At 32.7% G+C, this 22,451-nt stretch overlaps 1 protein-coding gene across 2 annotated transcripts in view; it reads right to left on the bottom strand.

Moving 5' to 3' along the window:
- LOC111681384 (ecdysone 20-monooxygenase) overlaps positions 1-22,451 on the bottom strand; it is a 57,896-nt gene that overhangs the window by 29,723 nt on the left and 5,722 nt on the right. Inside the window, exon 1 of one of the 2 annotated variants that reach the window (XM_023443146.2) lies at positions 8,999-9,883. The exons of the other annotated variant lie outside the window; for it this stretch is intronic. The gene's annotated coding sequence lies outside the window, so the exon portion shown is untranslated. Of the gene's footprint in view, positions 1-8,998; positions 9,884-22,451 lie in introns of those variants that run through there. 2 annotated transcript variants of the gene reach the window in all.

The following is a 22,451-nucleotide window of genomic DNA, read 5'->3' on the forward strand; positions in this document are numbered from 1 at the left end:
GCTTCTTCAAAAACTTCTCATCCATAAGCAGACAACGGTTTGTAGTAACTTTAATCTAAGGATACTGTCTTCGTACTGAAGGTACGGATATATGTATTAGATGGTGTAGATAAAGTTAGATAGATGTTAAATATACCAAAAGGGAAATTCCAGTGTCAGTGTACTTTGGGTCAGAGTTTGTCAACTTTTCGAATGTTGTTTTTATGAAAGATTGTGTCATTCTCAGATGGTTCAGTGAAACCACATTTCTCAATGCGAGGTCAATTTGGCCTCAATACGATGCTCCCAGGTAAAGCTTACTATTGAGCTTTCCTAGGGAACAGATAAGAATCCTGGTCATAATAGGACACTGTACTATTGGCAATCACGACAAAAGAATGGTTCTAGAATATAACGACTACTGTAGAAGTTGTAATAATGAGGAGGAAGAGGAGACAATACCTAAACTTCTCTACTACTGCCCATCATTCAATGAAATCAGAGAACAATGTTTCGGTCTTGCTGCTTTATCTTGTCTGCATGAACTATCTGGGATATGCCTAAAGAATATCCTAGACTTTGTGAATTAAACCGGTTGGTTTATATCAGCGTTGCGCGTTCATATTGTTCTGATTGCAAATAAAACTCATTGCAAATAACCATTTTTCTTTTCTTTGGATATGTTTTATTTGTAAAATTTACCATTTTACTTGTTATAAAACTTGATCATAACAGGCGTAATTAGGAAATATTTTTTCTAAGTGTTTTTTAGTATTTTCTCACCACTACAATAACAGTTTCTCTTTCTGCGCTTGGCTGGTTTATATCATAAAGTAGAGAGTAATTATCAAATGAACTCGTAACTCAACGGGACCGCAACCAGGTGGACCCATGTGAGTCAATCATGCTTAATTGAATGGCTGCCTTTCTTACAAAACCTAACCTTGTGTTATTCTTGTTCCAATTCCAATGACTCTGAGTAACAGCATCGAATGTTGCAAGGATACTAGCCTCACTTTGCACATGCTCGTTAATTACTCTCGACGAAACTTCTCATTCAAAAGCAGTCCGTCGAATGTTGGTCAACAGTTATGGGGATTAGGAATCATGAGAAATGAAAAGTGTTCGACGAAACTATAAATTGATTGCAACTTACGGAGACCAAGAGAGGGAATTCCTAAACAAATTTACATTCAAATCATAGAACTGTCAGTGCAATATATTCATGTTCTGAAGGACATTATTAGCATCCTGTTATAATGATTTGAAAGTTTTGTATTGGTTTTGATGTAGCATCAGTGCGGCTCATTCAACGTTATCAGATTACCACCATTGTGATTCTCAAACAGTATGATATCACACCTTTACCCACCTGTTAACAACTGAAGCATACAATTCAAATCGAATAAAAACGGTAGCAGCTCGAAGAAAAAAAACGTTTTTTGTGAAAAAAAGTGTTATTTAAAACCATCACAAATCAAACATTTTAAAGTATCTTGTATTTAAACAAATGTTTGTTTGTATGTGCGAGATACAAGTATGCACTACTTATGTATGTTTATCTAAATGTAGGAATATTTTATTTTTGTTTAAACGAACACACGACATTATTGTGTTTATTGCTGTTGTTGTTTATACACGTAACAAAACTTGTTGAATACACACATGTATGAAGAAAAATCAAACATATGTATATACTACTGTGTTGCGTTGCGTTGTGTGAATGAATGTAGTACATTTATACATTAATAATACATACATTCATACAAACATATATTTTAATAATACAATAATAATATTGTATTATTTTTATTTCAAGTTCATTACCATCATCATCATCGTGATTATGTGAACACAAAAAAAAGAGATTGTACGTGTGTGTTTGTTTATACATTTATACCGCTCATAGATTAGTTGGAATAGTAAGGAGGGAGTGAGTTACTTTTAATGATCATCAACGGCAACATCACCAACATCATCATTATCGGCAACAGCAAGAAAACAAAATAATATTGTTGCTACACAACACATGCAAATGAAACTTATGTTTAGATTTTCTGTGATATTTGAATATTGTATCCACAAACATACGAACGAATGTGTGTCTTTTTAGCGAATGGGCTTTCTAACTGTATAGTTAACTAAACAAACACACACATACTAGTATTTGCACACTGAGACCTAAGGTGACAGCAGTGAAGATGTTGTGGCTAATCTATTTTAAATATATTTTTTTTGCCACAGCATCATTATACAACAAACTAACATGTGATCGTCTGGCAAGTTCGCCTTAAGGAAATCATAATGGAGCTCTATCAGGGACCTAATTTTGTAATAAAGTAATTTTCTATGAAAGACAGTGAATCGCTTATTTGTTAATCGTTAATCGTGTAGAGAAACATTCTTTTAAATCACAGCAGAACAGTTGCGTTTAACAAAATACCTTCTTTGTCACTCTTCGTCTGCTGCAGTGAAAGGAATATAACGAACGGACATTAGATATTCCCTTTCCATATTGTCAGCAACAAGGGTGATTCACTTCTTGCATCTTTCTCTCTCTCATTTTTTTCAGATCAGAGAATATGAGGTCGTTTTAGCGGGTTAAACTCTAACACTTCTGGTATCATTGGACAACCAGTGTCTTTCGATGATTATTTCCTCGTATAAAATAAAAATAGACTAGACTATACTAGGCTATAGAATAGACTATAGAAGAGACTATAGACTAGACTTAAGACTAGACTATAGAATAGACCGTAGACTACTCTATAGACTAAACTATAGAATAAAACTATTGAACTATAGAGTAGACAACATACTATCCTAAAGACTAGACTATAGTCTTGACTATAGGCTAGACTATAGACTAGACTTGGCTATAGACTAGTTCAGAGACTGAACATTAGACTAGACTATAGACTAGACTATAGACTAGACTATAGACTAGCCTATAGACTAGACTATAGACTAGACTATAGACTAGATTATAGACTAGACTATAGACTAGACTATAGACTAGACTATAGACTAGACTATAGACTAGACTATATACTAGACTATAGACTAGACTATAGACTAGACTATAGACTAGACTATAGACTAGACTATAGACAAGACTATAGACTAGGCTATAGACTAGACTATAGACTAGACTATAGACTAGGCTATAGACTAGGCTATAGACTAGGCTATAGACTAGGCTATAGACTAGGCTATAGACTAGGCTATAGACTAGGCTATAGACTAGGCTATAGACTAGGCTATAGACTAGGCTATAGACTAGGCTATAGACTAGGCTATAGACTAAGCTATAGACTAGGCTATAGACTAGGCTATAGACTAGGCTATAGACTAGGCTATAGACTAAGCTATAGACTAGGCTATAGACTAAGCTAGACTATAGAAAAGACTATAGACTAAGCTAGACTATAGACAAGACTATAGACTAAGCTAGACTATAAACAAGACTTTAGACTAGACTATATACTAGACAATAGACTAGACTATAAACTAGAATATAAACTAGACTATAGAGACTATAGGCTAGACTACAGAGCAGACTTTAAACTTAACTAGACTATACCACAATACAGACTATAATTCAAACTATAGTCCGGTCTTTAGACTGGACTATAATTGGACGATAAACTTATTTCCCCAAATTTGTTCGGTTATTTTTGAATGTGTTTTCCTCTAGACACAATTTACTTGTGTACTTTAATTATTTTAAAAACTACATTAAACATTGAAACTTTAGATTTAAAAAAAATAATAATGTTATTGACTCATATTCGTTGTTGCTTTTTCTTATAAACATTAATTCATTTTACTTATTGCAACTTAAATATCTCAAATTTATTAAAATAATCATTTAACCAACTAAAATTACATCAACTTTTTTTTATTGCCTTTTGTAATGCAACGCTTCGGTAGTTTGTTTGCAGCAGTGCATTGAACTTCATAATCGCGTTACACGAGTACTGGGTGTCATTTTAAGTTTTTCTTTTAATTTGTTTTGTTTTTATTTGCAAAAAAAATATAATAAAAAAATATTTTTTTATTTACTTTCGCACCACCACCATCAGCTTTTGACAAAATTTAAATGTGATTTATATATTTTTTTGCAAACATAATTTAAGTTTTTTTTGCAGTTTTTTGCGAATGTAAATTTTTTGTATATTTTTTGGATAGTGATAACAAAAAGACAACAACAAAAAAAAAACTAAATAAACAATCATTTAGAATACATTGACCCGCAGCAGCAGCAGCAGCAAATTGAGTGAATTATAAATATAAACGATCGGAGTCGAATTTAACATATACCCTTTTGGCTTTGAATTTGGTAATGAAATTAAGAAATATTGATCAGATTTTGAGATCGTATGACCTAATCATGTTTGTATGTCCGTTTAATCAAATGACAAAAATTTTTCAGTTTTCTATAGAAAAATTTACGAACGATCAGTTTCTTATGTAATCGTTTAAGATCGATCATGTTCTCTATAATATTTTTAAATTTGATCAGTTGACTTCAACTGTTAGATCTACATTTCAGATAGATCTACAGTTTTTTTTTTCAAAGTAAGGAAAAAGCCAAATCTTGCTTAAGGTTCGCGATCGCACGTGATCGTACAGTAATTTAAGCTAAAGTATATGTATGTATTTGATATTTTTTAAAAACTGATCTGTTTTCAACAGAATAACAGTTTCCTATAAAATAAAATCAATAAATTTTTTATAAAAATATATACATTTAAACATGATCACTTTTCTAGAGAAAATTTCTAAAAGCTCCGGTTATGTAGATATAAAACATTTCAATTCATGGTAAATCTTAAGGTCTTACAGCCATTTTGCTATACGAGTTTGTATGATCGTTTAATCGGTTGTTACATCAGTTTTCTATCGATCACTTTAAGACTTTAAGTTTAAGGAGTTAATCGAATGTTGAATAGGTGTCTGATTTATATTGATCAGTTTCCTATATAAAAACTTTAAGTTTGAGCAGTTTTCTATAAGAAAGTAATGTAAAGTGATAAATTTAACAAATTATAATTCTTTTTTTTTGGAAAATTATAAAAACGATCACTTCTCCATGAAGCTTTTTAAGATTGATCGGTTTGACATAGATTTGGTTTCTTGGCTTTTAGCCAATATATTTGAATTTAATATATTGAGGAACTATTTCAGAATGTTACTAACTTTACGATCGACATCTAGATCGATTGATGAATAGATCTTTGTGAAGATCGAATGAGATCATGCAGGTTAGATGTTGAAATTTTGGAAATCTCACACTGATAAGGGAAACTGTCTAACAAAGTTGCTTGTATTTACTTTAAAACTATTCTTAATATTTATAAATATTACAAACTTTACGATCATCATATACTAGTTGATGATCTTCTTATCATATTTCTAAATGCTACATTTAAAACAACAATAGAGAAACTTAATTTATTTTATTATGGATTAAATGATTATTTAAATTAAAGCGGCACGTTTTTGCTAATCTAAAAATATAGTTTGCAAAATTTTCAGACTAGAAGTTTCAGCTTATTAACATAAACATAGAGAAGAAGTGTTGGGCTCTTTTCTATTCCCTCTATATAAAAATTATAATATTAATATTTAAGCAGAAAAAAAATCGACAGTGCTATAAAAATTTTAGCTATTTCTAGAGTTGACGTAATCTGATCTTAAACTATTGATATGAATTTTTATGTTTTCATTCCAATTGAAAGGGAAAACGAATGTTCTACTAGTTAGAGCTAGTGTAATTAAGGTCTCTTTTAAATTTTAGATTTCAAATTTGACCGTTCAATCTCTCACTCTCTATTTTAATACTCGTTTATTTGGGAAATCCCTTTTTCAAAAATTTGCTAATTTAGTGATCATGTTTATTTTGCTAAAATGTAAACAATATTTATTTTTGTTTTTGTTAAATTTTTTAAACGGTCATTGAACCTAATCTATAAAATAAACAATTTAAAAATAAAATAACGTGCTATTTTTAAAAGAATTTTTTTTATTAAATTTCCCAAGAAATTTCATCGATAAGTGTTTTAAAAACAAAATACTTGTATAATAAGAGCAAGCACAACATGTGATCGTATAGCAAATTTAAAAAAATCTTAATTACGTTTAATTAAATTTAAAAAAAATATTATTAGAATTTCAATAAAACTATAGTTTTATTGATAGTGCGAGTTTAGAAATTCCCTTCACAATTCAAAACGATTTTATCTCTAGCTTCTATACTCTAGATCCTAGAGAAAATACATATAGATATAGAAAGCCAATTACAAGACAGATCAACAATATACTAAAATATTATATACAAACAACAGACGTTCCTGATCGAAAAAGCGATATAGATTGTGATTAAGCGGATCATCTGAGTAAAGCCCTAAGGGAATCTTGTTGTTGTACGAATGACAACAATGGGGATCTACGTAAACTAGATACCCGTTATTCTAATCACAACACTAGCTTCCACGGGGAAGTAGAAATAGATTAGATTGCATGAAATACCAATAGAAGTAAACTCAATGGCAATTCGGGAAAAATAAGCCGATTAAACTCAGATCGAGGTGAACTGAAAGAGAGTCATGATCTAATACTCTTCCAGTAGTAAGCTCTACATCATAACAATACTAGGACACTTGGCCTGAAGAAATAAAGGGAGGGAAGTTAGACAGACAAATGGGAGAGAATAATGGAGCGGTAAGTAGGTCCTCTAAATAATGAAAACGTCAACAGGTTAATGGATACAACTATATGTGGAGAGGCCTGTAGAATGATGAGACACTTTCTTTGTTATTACCAGGCTTTCCTCGATGTTAGATCCAAACATCTTGAGAGCTATGTAATTCCAGAGAGCAATTCTAACAGGAGTATTTAAGGAATATTAAAATGTGAATCGTTCCAAATGCTGCAATATAAATATAGGGAGCACTGAAAGGGATAAGTCAATATCAGGATTCAGAAAGACAATGAAGTTTATAACGCCAATAAAAGTTAAATCCCCAGAAGGTCATTCTAGCAATGAAAAAGCATATTGACAGAAAATAGATACAAACGGTAACCATTCATTGGACCATAAACATTATTTGGTATTACCAAAGGATACTTAAGAGAAAATGCGATTCTTATGTTGATTCCAAGTCAATATCAGGACTAATGTTATTGTCGCTTAACAATAGTGACTTAAGATTACTCAAAGAGCATTATGTCAGACAATGTGTTCTTATAGGTCTTGCAGATTCTATAAACTTCAGAATGAAACTTCCGAACATGGTTACATAAAAGATGATGACTCGGGTCACATTGCTTGAACTCCGAACTATATAGAAGGTGCAATTAGATACCAATGGAAAAGAAGATTGCCTAAAGGATATGTAAAGGAATTGGAAATACGTTTATAAAATCACTAAAACCTTTAAGAAATACTATACCCAGAGAATTATGACGTAGTGGTTTAATGCTTGTTATGGCTGGTCACATATTAAGATGCTACGGCTGCTAAAACCATACACTTTTAGTCTGTTTGTGATAGTTAAAACCAAGGGAGAGAAAACGGGGATAGTGTTAGGGTTTGATCATAAAAACAGTGTAGAGTAAGTAGGTATAAAGTGTAATTATAAGAGTAGTTAAAGAGAGAAGTCGACAAAGTGAGCGAAAGTTTTGTTCTTATGGACTAGGAAGTGATTTGATATAGTTTCTTAAAACCAATTGCTGTGCCTGATGAGGTCGTTAAAATTCTCCAGTCTTAGCCTGGATAGTTTCGAATCAAAAGTTTGCTAGCGCAGGTAAGTGATAGAGGAGATGTTCAATGGTTTCCACTTACTCCTCCTCGCCTTGGCTGCTTCTACAGAAGTCGTTGTAATGTATATGAATGTAATGTATATGAATGTAATGTATATGATTTCGAAATAAACGATGTCCGGTAATGACAGCAGCATGATTGTTGAGATGAAGAAGGCTTAGTTGTAGAAGATATGACATACGCTTGCTATCCAAACTTGGTCATATTATTATAGTGCAGAAACAGTTGCCAATCAAATTTTCATGTCCCTGTACTATTGTCAGGGTGTGCATTGGGCTTGAGCCCATGATGCCTGTCATTGCAACGGGGCTATTATGGCAAGTGATTAGATAGCTCGAGTACTTAGCAAAATGTTTGTACATGGACCTGCTCATCGATGTACAAAAATTGCCACCTGAGTTTTTCATCTGAAGGATTCAGGAGAGCGTGGTACACCTCTTTCAAGTCTACTCAGTTAATGAAAAATACGAGGTATTCACGAAAAGCTCTCGACATTCGTGTTCCTGTACCCATTTCAGCACGACTGTTAAATGTCTCTCCATTCTATTTAAGTATGTCCGGCATTCCTGGACTAGTATATTGTATCCCAATTAGGGATTTGATAGCAGCTTTTTGCTGCTCTTTTTATGGCTTATAGATCAGCCTATAGAGAATTACAATCATCCTGTATGCACTAGATACAGAGATCGTAACATATATAGGAAATGTTGTACGGCTGTATGTGTTTTTTTGCCAGCACTACGGCAATAAATAGTAATTATAATAATTAAAATAATATTAGACAAAAGTAATCTAGCCTATGTACGTCCATCTGTCTGTCCATTTGTAGTCCTTTAGACTAACCATATTCAGAAATATTACATGTAGGTAAGGTTTGCATATATATTTCACCCAAAATTATCAAATCAAATTGTTCAAAAATTTTCAAACTGGACTAAAGTTATTAACAAACTAAACATTGAATTAAACTTCTTAAAAAAAATTACGAAATTAGTAACATAATTTCATCATTCTATTAAAGTTTACGAATAAACTTTTTGATTAAATGTTCAAGTGTATAGCTTAAGATCTTCAAAGTTTTTTAACAAATATATTTGATAACAACTTTATAATAATTTTTTTAATAAAAGAAATTTTTAATAAAATATTTTAAAAATGTTGTATATTTTTATAAAAGTTAGCGAAACTTACCTTTTTCTTTATAACTCCACAGGAAAAATATTTAAATTTAATCCACAAAATAGCATTGGTTGTTACTATTAAAATATCTTTATAATAATTGTAATATTATGTTATTTTTCAAAATTTTTAAATTCCTTTCAGGAATTGTTAATAGATCAAAATTTTTAAATTCCTTTCAGGAATTGTTAATAGATCATAGAAAATGGCACTGTTCTTTTTTTTCAAACAAAAAATTTATTTGTTTTTAACAAATAAACAACACAATTGTATTAAATAATATATATTTTTTTAACAAGATCTTTTTTTTTGTAATTCTTAAAGAATTTCTTTCAATTAATCACAATTAAGCCGCAAATAGTTTTGTGCAAACCTTAACAACACTACAAAACACAATTCAAAGGAGTAAAACAAACGAATGAATGAAGAAAACTCTAAATGCGTTTTTGTGTGTGTGTGTGTGAGTAAGTGTGTTTGAGAAACTTTGTAAAAAAAAAGGAAAATTTTTGTTTGAAAAACGCTTTATATTAACCGTTTTGGAAACCGCGTATGAACGTATCCGTATCCGCTTTCGTCAAAGACTAATGCCACAATGCGAACATTTGAACGAAACGAGCTGAGCGAGCGACGATTAAACACATACTACGCGATTTGAGTTAAGTCAATAAAACGAATTAAATGAGAGTGATCGTAAAAGTAAGCAAACAAGCGAGCGAGCGAACGAGCTTGCCCGTTCGTTCATTCGTCCGTCAATCAACAGTTTGTCGTGGATGTAAGACAAATACTAAACAAAATATTTATATATTCAAGTTGAGGTGTGCGTGTGTGTTTGTAAGTATCTATGAGTTTGTACGATTGAAAATAAAATCAACAACAAATAATATACTTAATAACAAACATCGACAACAACAACAAAAAAAAAACTACAATAACAAACGAAACACCAGCAACAACACTCACTTACTCCACTGAAGTATGTATGAATTGTAATCACGAAATCGTAGTAGTACTTGTAGTAGCAGTAGTAGAGATACCTAATGATCAAACGACCAACCGACCGACGTACCCATCAACCTACCCAACCAACCAAACAGTGAACCAGTGAAATAAACAAACTAACAAACAAACACACCCAACAAACCAACTAACCTAACAACCGATCTGCAAGTATGAACGTTCGTTCAACAGAGGCCACGAGAAGAAGACTAAAAAAATGTTGCGTTTGGCGATTGCAGGTTTGGCGCCGTTTAATACTGAAATACTTAAAACTATAACAGCAGCGGCAGCAAAACAGCAACAACATCTGAAATATAAAAACAACTTATACGATCTTATTGAAAAGTGTTGTCGATCGCATGACTGACAGGTTGTTTTTTTTAAACTCTTTAGTGTTTGTTAATCAGTTAGTCGGTATGTGTTTATTAATGTTGATTATCTCCCTATTCTCATTCCATTGATCGATAGACTTTAATCGTTTGATTATGCATTACCTTCATCATCAACATCGTCTGTAAGCAGCAGTAGTCATTGAGACTACTGATGAAATTGTTGTCATTCTGTGTTGTTCACAAAACGTATGAATAAAACTATGTTATTAAACAGCTGTTTTTTAAACATATAAATTTAGTGTTTGTTGTTAATGGAAAAAGAAAAAAAGTTTAAAAATTAAAATGTTGTTGTTTATTTTCTAAGCAGCTGTATTGTTTGTTCTTCTGTTGTAGCCATGTTACCAGAGATTTACGGATGTTTATGCCCAGTTGGGGTATACAAAATCTCCTCAGATCAGGTTAAATATGCAAGTGTTTCCCGAAAACAATTCATGGAAAGAATTATAAAAATATTAATGTTAATAAGAGTTGATCTTCTCTTTGATGCCGACAATGCTCTCTTTCTCAATACATTAAGCGAATAAGTCTCGCTAGAAATTGAAATCTTAGAATACGGACCGAAACTGAAGAAGCAAAGAAGATCTATTAGAAAATTCAGTCCATCCCAGCAAATTCTGGGATATCTGATTCTTCAATATCTGAAATGGACTTATTTACCTGAAGCGAATAATATCAAGTATCTCTAGGAAAGAAATACTTCGAAGAAACCCAAAAAGGAAAGAAGATGTTTTAGAAAATCATATTCAGTCCATCCTAGTCTATCTCAATATCTGAAGTGAACTCTTCCTCAATACATAAAGTGAATAACATCAAGTCCCTCTAGGAAATGAATACTTCAAACAATTCCAATAAGAAGACGTTCACAGTAGTGCTTTTACAACTCATATAGGGCTTATTAGACGACTCATAACCGCCATATTGTGCATCTTACACGGCGGTGGCACTTTTTGTACATAGTTCTGCTTGTTCATGAACCAACAAGCACTCATGTACTCAAGTTATCTAATCTCTTACCATTGCTGTTTCGTTTACACTTAAGCAGATAGGATGATCATTGTTGATTTGCTGTGAGTAAAGGGATCCACTTGGAGCCTGTGTAATTAGGGAGAGAAAGAGGTTTTTGTAATTTTCCTGTTTTCAGGTTTATGTTGATAACGTGCGAGGGAAGAATGTTGGGCTTAAGAAGACATTCCTCTTAAATTTTCTGGTTTCAAATTGAAGCGATTGCTAAGCGATGACTCTTTAAAAAAAGCTAGAGCAAATTTTTAATGAGATTGAAACTTGGATATCGTGGATGGATAAGACAACTGCATCACAGCACTAGATAAATAAGGAGGTTTTTCAACAGTCATCTTCCCAACAACATCACAATCCAATGGCTGGATTCCGGTGATTTAAGGAAGTTCTGTGGCAAATATACCATTTAAAGAGTCCGAATCTAGATATTCCAGATCGAGAAGGGAAAATAGTTTTAGCATATCATTTTCCACAAATACATAGATCAATTCAATTGTGATACCTTCTTTAAATGACTTTAAATGCTGTAGATTCTGTAAAAGAGATCATAAGCAACAAACCGCCAATAGAGCATATTTTCGAAATAATTTTTGCGCAATCTTGATTATTTGGTGCATGAACGTCGTACACCCATTTATTCCCAAAAAGCACAATCAGTAAATGTGATGCTCTCAAGGGAAATATACAACGGCTTCATTTCCAACTGGGAATCAGTTTGGATAAGAAATTTCTCTTGTGTTTTTATTTAAATGTTTATAGAAATCATTACTTCTGATCGCGAACTTGCGCATCTGGCAGCTTATACTTGCCACTTGCTAAAACTTGCTCTCTATCTATTCAAAACAGTGAGATAGTATTAAAAGAGAGGGAGAGACAACGAGTTTGTCATTTTCTAAATAAAGAGCAGCACAAACAACTGTGTTTGAATGTCGTTGTGCTAAAGAGAGTAAGAGTGATAAGAAATACTGTATAGAATTTTAAGTAACGTTCGAATAGCGGTTTTTGCAAAACAAAAACAAACAAAAAATACCGTCAACTACTACAACAACACAGCAATCACAACATGATGGGTGTATATGGTTCGTAAACCCATCTGGAATATGACGAAAAACAACAACAGCAACAAAAACTTTTAAAAAAAAATACAACAAACCGAAACAAATAACGTTCTGTATTTGATTGAAAATGAAAATTCACGATCACTTGCTTACATAAGTATGTACAATTTTGTTTCTTTTTTTTATAGATTTAGTTGTAAATCAAGTTGTAGAGTATTACGTTGTTGACGTACAAATACAACAATAACAATAACAATAACAACACCAGCAACAATTGCAACAAGTGTATGAAACAACAAGTGTACATTTGTGTGTACAAGATTATTTTTATACGTTGTGTGTTGGATACGATTGATTGTGTATGAGAGTCTTTTTTTTTCTTCAAGTAAGTATTTATAACAGGTTCTAGAATATCTTAAAATTCTTTCCCATCATCATCGTCATTATTATCATTAACAACGACGTCATTATCAATATCAGTAGCCAGGTTAATGCTAGATGAAACATTGGTATGCCATCATGATCAGCTGTAGTTTTTTAGGCAATAATTATGATTGTGTAACAGAGTTGCCCATTGGAAGGAGAGGATGTTATATCTCAAAATGGTATCCTAATAGAAATATGACTCTGAGTGTAATTATACGGTCGATCGCTACAGTGACATTGTTGCATATAAGAGGATGCACTATGTCACACCACACATCAAGCATTCAATTACTTCTTCAATTAGTTTCGTAATTGGGTAATCAGGATTTTTTTCTTTTGACATGCTGTAGAAGGCCGATGTTTAGTGCGAATTTTGATCTTGTAACAGGGTTGATAGTTAAAAGGAGAGGATGTAATGTTTGAAAAGGGAATCATAATAGAATATTTGCAGTGTCGATCGCTACAGTGACATTATTACAAACAATCAGTCACTTACTCAACAAGTTTCGTAATTGAGTAATCAGTCATCTAGACACTTTGACGAAGTGTTGTTTGCAAACAACCTTCCAGTCTCGGACATTCCACAACTCTTCACCCCTTCTGAAATTGCAGACGACATCAACGCAGCCAAACTATCTAAGGCGATTGGCTAAGATTGAATATCCAAACACCTTGGTGAACGGGGAGTCGAATACTTGACAATGGTTTTTAACCTGTCAATGAGAAGCCTGATAATACCCAATGCCTTGAAAAATGGTAAAGTCATCCCGATACTGAAATCAGGGAAAATGCGACAGAGGATCAATCCTACAAGCCGATTTTCCTCCTGTCATCAGTCGCGAAGACTCTTGAGGCGCTTCTCCTCCTCTAGCTATCCTGCCATCTAACAGCAGCTTGCCACAGCATGGATTCCGTAAGATGCGCAGCATCACCTCAGCATTAATCGTCATAAGCACTCAGATCTCACAAGGCTAAAACCCGCCCCTGCTGCCTTGTAAAAGGACACACCTAGTGGCACTAAACTTATCGAAGGCTTTCAATACAGTCAGCCATACCGTCTGTCGTTCGTTGAGTTTAAATGTTACAAAACCTGTAGAGTTAAACAGGATGCACTACAGGGCGGCATCATATCCCCAAACTCCCCACACATCCACAAGGTGTGGATGTTATATCGTATGCAGACCGACTGTACCATTATGGCGACGGGCCAAAAAGTTGCTGAGCTATGCGATCGAGTGAATGGCTATCTCTATCACCACCTTGACGAAGGAGGTAAACTTGAACCTAGGCGTTGTAGTCAATGAGAACCAAATACCGGCAGTAAACCAACCAAAGATTTTGGAGGTTACCTTTGACTGTCTTTTTACTTCCTCAGCTCATGCCATTGCAATTACGCACATATTGCGAAGTAGAAACAAGGTCCTCAAAGTGCTAGCCGGCAGCAAACAAAGAAACCTTGTTGGGCACCTATAAGACAATTGGCCGGTCAGTGGTCAATTATACTGCTCCAGTAATGCTGCCCTACAGGCTGTAACGGACTGCATGCATATAACCTCAGAGCAACACATACACGAGGAAACGGAAAGGTCCTCCCAGTCAAAGAACATAATGTCATGCTGACTAAACAGTTCCTCTTGGGATATCTCAGGAGGAACACACAGTTTAACATCAGACAGTTGGATGTTCCCCCGAGTCAGGAGGTTTTCAGATTACAGCATGAATGTCATTCTTGGAGGTCGCCCATCGCCTATAACTGAAATAGAAAAGAACCTGCCGCAATAAACTAGAGTTGCTCTGGCACAAATGGGATCGGGATGGAACAACAGGCTCAACATCTACTGATCCCGCGCAGACCGTGCCGCACCCAAAATATGCCCAGCATATGGAGAGGGTCCCCACCACATATTTAACTGTCCAGCCCACCCAACTTCACTTAGCCCAATGGATTTATGGACTAACCCTATTGAAGTAGCCCAATTTCTTGGCTTGAACCTAAATACATAACCCCCACATTAAAAATTGTATAGTTTAAGCTTTTACAACAAAAACACTTTGATTCTTTAGGATTTTTCTAGTGGCCTGCTGTAAAAGGCCAATATTTAGTTCGAAATTTTGGTGCTTTAGAAGCAGAAACAATTAAGCTAAATTTATCAGGGATTGTTTGAAGTTTTGCTTTAAAGGAAAAAAGCCCAAACAAGCAAAATTCTAAGGTAATTGCTTTATATATTATTTAAATTAGGTCCCCTTCTTGAACGCAGGAACTGGGGGAGAAGCTCAAATCCACTAACGCATTTGTTTAGCATCCTATTTCTTGTTACTATTGAAATCAATCGTCAACTCATTATCATAGCAATCTCTTTGCATCCATATAATGGTAATGTCAGATAGACGATTTGGATCAATTGTGGTTGAGTAGCGCCGCCTTTCTTTAGACATTAATACTAATATTTCTAGTTAGTTTTTTAACCGTCAGTATAGATCGTGGTATCACTACTGACTACTACCAGAGATCCATATATAAGGCGTATATATATATGCGTAAAAATAGAGTAAACATCAGTGACAAAAAATGAATTCGAGGAATCTTCCACAGCCTGATTCCAAAGCTTTATTTTTAGCAGACGTACAATATAACGGCCATAACTATACCAAATTGGATTAGGGATTCATACGAATAAAGAGCAATGACAACTTCTTTGCCATTGCCTTATTAAATTATTTCAGACATATCATCCCTCACGAATTCTTACGTATAACGCGTTCCTGAACTACAAACTATAATGACATTCCTGAACTACAAACTATAATGACATTAGTGAATACTATGAAAAAGGAGCACTTAAGCAGCCCGAAAGAGGTCTGGGTATATTTCATAAGATTGGATGTAGATACATTCTTCATTCAACTTAACCATAATACTGCTATATGAAAGTCTTTACGATTGGATTGCATCCGATAAGGTACAGGCACTACATGTTGCAAATTGGGATCTTCCCATTGGATTAAGTTTTGAACCACTTTAGAATTGACAAAAAAATGATCTTTATAATGGAAATATTTCATTATAATTCATTAAATCTTAAAGACTTAAACTAGTAAGAAACACCTTTTAGTTTCATTCATAAACTTCTATCACATTCCCACGATCCTTCGACCAATTATATCATAAATTTACGGCCAGCTGGTAACCCTTAAAAACATTATTCCTGTTACTATTGAATTCGTGTTCACGTTGTTCATGGTGAATTATAATAATACAATGTTTTAAAGGTTCACATCAAGGCAATATTTTATTATACTCCCATAGATTCATCTAAACACCTGTACACATGTATGTACGTACGTACACCCAAATACACACATACAGAATAAGAAATTGTAAAAAGACAACAACAACAAAACAAAATTATTTATTTATGTATGGAAGTTTCAATTCATTTTACGAGATCATATATAGAATCGTTGATCGTTTTGAATGATTGTGAATGAGAGAGTATGAGTTGTATTAGTGTTTGTGTGTTTTCATCCCATATAATTGTTTGTCTGTCTATTGATTATGTTAATAGATGGATTTTACCTACCTAATCCTGACAATATATGTATATACGTATTTTATTACAGGTTTTCTTTAAATTTGATTTAATAATCTGTCATTAAATCCTTAACATTCTAACGTCTATATGTGTGTTGTTGTTTTTGTTTTGCCTTTTTTATATCGGAGTTTATATTGAGAGAAAATTAATTGAACCCAGCGAACAAATTAGTCTCATATGCGGTTTGGAAGCGTAGAATAGACAAAAGACTAGACTATATACAAGACTATAGACTAGACTATATACAAGACTATAGACTAGACTATAGACTGGACTATAGACTAGACTATAGACTAGATTATAGACTAGACTATAGACTAGACTATAGACTAGACTATAGACTAGACTATATACTAGACTATAAACAAGACTATAGACTAGACTATAGACTAGACTATAGACTAGACTATAGACTAGACTATAGACTAGACTGTAGACTAGACTATAGACTAGACAATAGACTAGATTATAGACTAGACTATAGACTAGGCTATAGACCAGACTATAGACTAGACTATAGACTACACTATAGACTAGACTATAGACTAGACTATAGACTAGACTATAGACTAGACTGTAGACTAGACTGTAGACTATAGACTAGACTATAGACTAGACTATAGACTAGACTATAGACTAGACTATAGACTAGACTATAGACTAGACTATAGACTAGACTATAGACTAGACTATAGACTAGACTAGACTATAGACTAGACTATAGACTAGACTATAGACTAGACTATAGACTAGACTATAGACTAGACTATTAGCTAAACTACAGACCAGACTATAGACTAGACTATAGACTACACTATAGACTAGACTAGAGACTAGACTATAGAAAGGACTATAGACTAGACTGTAGACTAGACTATAGACTAGACTGTAGACTAGACTAGACTATAGACTAGACAATAGACTAGACTATAGACTAGAAAATAGACTAAACTACAGACTAGATTAGAGGCTAGACTCTAATCTAGATTCTAGACTAGACTATAGATTAGACTATAGACTAGACTATAGATTAGACTATAGACTAGACTATAGACTAGAATATAGGCTATAGAGTAGACTATATACTAGACTATAGACTAGATTATAGACAAGACTATAGACTAGAATATGGACTATACTATACAATAGACTAGGCAACAGACAGAACTATATACTATATACTAGACTATAGACTAGAATATAGACTATAGAGTAGACTATATACTAGACTATAGACTAGATTATAGACAAGACTATAGACTAGAATATGGACTATACTATACAATAGACTAGGCAATAGACAGAACTATATACTAGACTATAGACTAGACTATAGACCAGACTATGGACTAGACTATAGACTAGACTATAGACTAGACTAGACTAGAGACTAGACTATAGACTAGACTATAGACTAGAATATAGACTAGACTATAGACTAGACTATAGACTAGAATATAGACTAGACTATAGACTAGACTATAGACTAGACTATAGACTAGACTATAGACTAGACTATAGACTACACTATAGACTAGACTGTAGACTAGACTATAGACTAGACTATAGACTAGACTATAGACTAGACTATAGACTATACTATAGACTAGACTAAAGACTAGACTATAGACTAGACTATAGACTAGACTATAGACTAGACTATAGACTAGACTATAGACTAGACTATAGACTAGACTATAGAATAGACTATAGACTAGACTATAGACTAGACTATAGAATAGACTATAGACTAGACTATAGACTAGACTATAGAATGTACTATACTATATCCATATATGTACTATAGACTATGTACTTGACTAAAAACTATGCTGTAGACTGCTGTTGGAATTACTCTCATTTTTAATGCACTTTTGTACATGTGGTAATGCAGTTCAAATCAACGCATCCAACACATTTACTTTTACTTATAGTACATATCCATTAAAGTGTTAATCAAAATGTTAAACATCATTTGATCATCCCTTGATATGGGAGTAATTTAAAAATTTAATTTTATAAACCTTATATAAAGTGTATATTTAGCAAGATATGTATGTATACATGTATGGTATGTAAAAGTATTTATTAAATTTTTCTTGTCCTGACAATAATATACAGTCGATTGACTACAAATAGGAACCTTATCTAAAACAATATTTTTGAATGGATTATATTTTATTATGGAATCTTTTCATCATCTGCCAAAACTAATTTATCATTGGACACAAAAGTGAACTCCAGCTGAGAGGATATATGACGAGGTCATTGTCAACAATTATTGCATTGTTGCAAACTAATTTGTCTTAACAATTACTCAATGTGATTGGTCAAAAATTGATCTACCTACCCACAATTGTATGATTATGGTTTCTTTTATTGTCGAAGTCAAAAGAGCAAAAAGAGATCAAGCATATTTTAACTTTTGCTTGTGTGTTTGTTTAAATGACGGGTTAATGTTAGAAAGATATTTCAGTATATAGTATTTTTGCAAAATGTTTACATATTGTTATTTATATGTGTGAATATTCTTATGGGTTAGAAGAAGAGCGAGATATTTTATATTATATTATTATAACATTTCTTCAGTGTGAGAGTGTAGGTGTGTTTTTATGTTGAACAGTAGTTTTGAAGTATAGTTTTTTTAAAATATATATTTTATTAACCTTTTGGTTCCGAAATGTTTTGGGAAACATTAGAACTGAAACCCTCTATTTTAAAACAAGTAGCTGGGACATTTTAGCTTTACCGAGCTCCTTTTTAAGCTCCACAATTTTTGTTACGAACCTTGTTTGGCTTTTTATTCGAGGCACCTCCTTTTTGATGTATAAAGCTAGTAACTCCTGATAAACTTTCTTGGTAATACTTATGTTAGGGTTCAACGATTGTCAGTTAGGCATAGTTCGTCTAAGTCTTACTCTAAAATTTATTGAATTTGGGGTTTCCTTTTATCGTGAACTCCATTTCATTGCTTTCTCAATTTTGGGAACAAAATCCTATATGAAATAAAATTAGTAATCTAGCAGCATTAATTGAAAATACGAAGGTAATGTATTGACTACCTAATTGATCAAATATTTGTAGAAATGAGTTTTCTCACGGTTAAAGCGTTTTTAGGGGCTAGTAATGAGTTATGCGCGTTTAAGTTATTTTCGGGAGGGGACCTTGTATGGGACCTATGACCAATTATGAACCGATGCAAAAAAACTTTCAGGGTTATATTTCTGTATATATGAACAATAATTGTACCAAATTTTATATGGATATCTTAATTAAGTAATGAGTTATGCACGTTTAAATGATTATCGGGAGGGGACCTTGTATGGGAGCTATGACCAAATATGGACAGATCGAAAAAGTCTTTCACAATAATATTTCTGTGTATATGAGCAATACTTGTACCAAATTTTATATCGATATCTTAATTTACTAATGAGTTATGTGCATTTAAGTGATTTTCGGGAGGAGACCTTGAATGAAAGCTATGACCAATTATGGACCGATCCAAAAAAACTTTCATGATAATATTTCTGTATATAAGGGCAATACTCGTACCAAATTATATATCAATATCTTAATTTAATAATGAGTTATGCGCGATTAAGTGATTTTCGGGAGGGATCCTTGTATGGGAGCTATGACCAATTATGGGCCCATCCAAAAAAAAATTTCTTTTGAATAAATTCTATTGACATAAGATCTTTATTTGTAAAATTTTGTGAAAATATCAACATTACGACGGAAATTATTAAGAAAAAAACAATTTTCCGGGAATATGTGCTTTTGTATGGGAGGTACATGAAATTGTAGACCGATTCTGGCGATTTTCCGTATAAATCAAGCACTTATGTAGAAACGAATTTGTGTTGATTTTCATGGAATTATTTTGCATAGTTTACGAAAAAATTACATCAGAATGTGTTTTTCGAGGTTGTTCCAAATTTTGATTCATAACTTTTCCCGATGTGAACCGATTTTACTCATTTTCAATATCTTAGGTAAACGAAGAACATTTTGGGTGAATTTGGTTAAATTCTATTCCTTAGTTTTATCGTGAGCGTGTTTTACACAGACAGACGGACATAGCTAAATCGACTCAGAATATATATACTTTGTTGAGTCTCAAATGAATATTTCTTGGCGTTACACACGGAATGACAAAGTTATATATACCCTCTATCATCACTGATGGTGGTGGATGGTATAAAAATAGAAATGCAAAACAATCGACTAAACATTAGTAAGTCAAGAAAAGAATCAGAAGCTCTTGATCTCTAATAAGATTGTACAGTCTTCTATATAATCGTTGCAGGAATAGAATAGGTACAAACTCCTAGTAATTAGCTTTATAACAGTCACATTTTGGGCCACACAAAAATGATATTAATTTAATGCTTTTTTAAGTGATTTTGAACTTCCAGATAAGACTCACATTGAGGTTTTCCCATTTTTGTGAATACAAGAAACCCCCTCATGACTACAACTTAAATACTAACACTTATGGCATGTTAAAGATTCCTGATATCGTTAAATAAATAAATAATAATCTTCTACAAGTCTCTGTTACATCAGTATACTTATTATTATTACCCTGACTGTGGCTTTACAAGTACTTGACTGATTGTGATTTAATACTCACTCTTTCATTATTAATAAAAATTATTACGTAGAAATGCATAAATATATTAATTCACATTCAGTTGTTGTTGCTGCTGCTGCAGCAGCAATTGCAATTGTTGTTATTGTTATTGGTGTGAATGTGAATGAATGATTATGGTAATTTAAAAAAAAAAGAAAGAATCAAACAAATAAACCAACAACAACAAAAAAACTAAAGTTACACATTTACGTTGTTGTGCGGCTAGTAGTTCACAGTGTTAAGTGTATAGAAGAGATACAGCAAGCACTTGTTGCAGTTGCACATAACAACTATTAATACGAGAAAAATAACAACACCAACAACGAAAAGATTATTATTTAAGTACTACAAGCATGATTATCAGAAGATGTGCAAATTAATTTTTATATGATAATATTTTATTTCAATTTTTTATTTATTTATTTATTTATTTATTTTTTATTTTTTTGCACAATTTTCCCTTTTTTCCAAACCGAGAGGGTCGGTCGATTGGTCGGGCAATAGGTGTGAAAAAATAATAAAAAGTAAATTATTTACTTGCACATGGATTCAATTGAAGTGTGAATTTAAAAAAAATGTAAAGAGGGAATCGTTGTAATAACAAAATTATTATCATTGTTGTTGTTATTACTATAAGAACAACAACAATAATGGCAGCACATGTATTATTTATTTTAATATGATTTACAATATTTAAGTACTTTACGTGTGAGTACACAATCACTCTAGGCGTAAAGTATATAAGTGGGCAGTTTGAAAAGGTTTTAAAATGTTGTATAGAAAGTATAGAAATTAGGAAAACTTTTGATCTATATTAAAAAGAGATTAGAACAAATCTAATCTTATAATTTCGAAACACTTTTATCAACATAATTTTAGATGGTATTCCGAAAGCAATTGATGCATTACACTGCCGACAAATTTTTAACTCTGAGACCCAAGTATACTTTTTTAAAGGCTTGACAACGATGCCGAAATAACTTTTATAATAAATCGTATGTAATCTTAAAGTCCTAACATATTTCCTTTCTTCTTTAAGACATCCTATTATTCAAAACACGATCTTAAATCACAAATGTGATTGAGAAAATCTGAGGCCAGATTCGGATCATTTAGAATAACTTTATCTGAGTTTTTCGACTATTTCGAACGCACAATCAGAACGATAAAAGTGATTCTAAAACGTCATAGATTTTAAGCGCTAAATGAGATATAAATAGAACTCAAAGAGCTATGTATAAGTTAAGCAAAATGGAGCTCGTGCTCTTATCTGGTTAAATTTATAAAAGCACTGTTTATAGATCCCCTTTTCAGTTGAACCGCAACATTAAATTTGAGACTAAA

Source organism: Lucilia cuprina, chromosome 5 (assembly GCF_022045245.1).
Source record: "Lucilia cuprina isolate Lc7/37 chromosome 5, ASM2204524v1, whole genome shotgun sequence".
Classification (NCBI taxonomy): domain Eukaryota; kingdom Metazoa; phylum Arthropoda; class Insecta; order Diptera; family Calliphoridae; genus Lucilia; species Lucilia cuprina.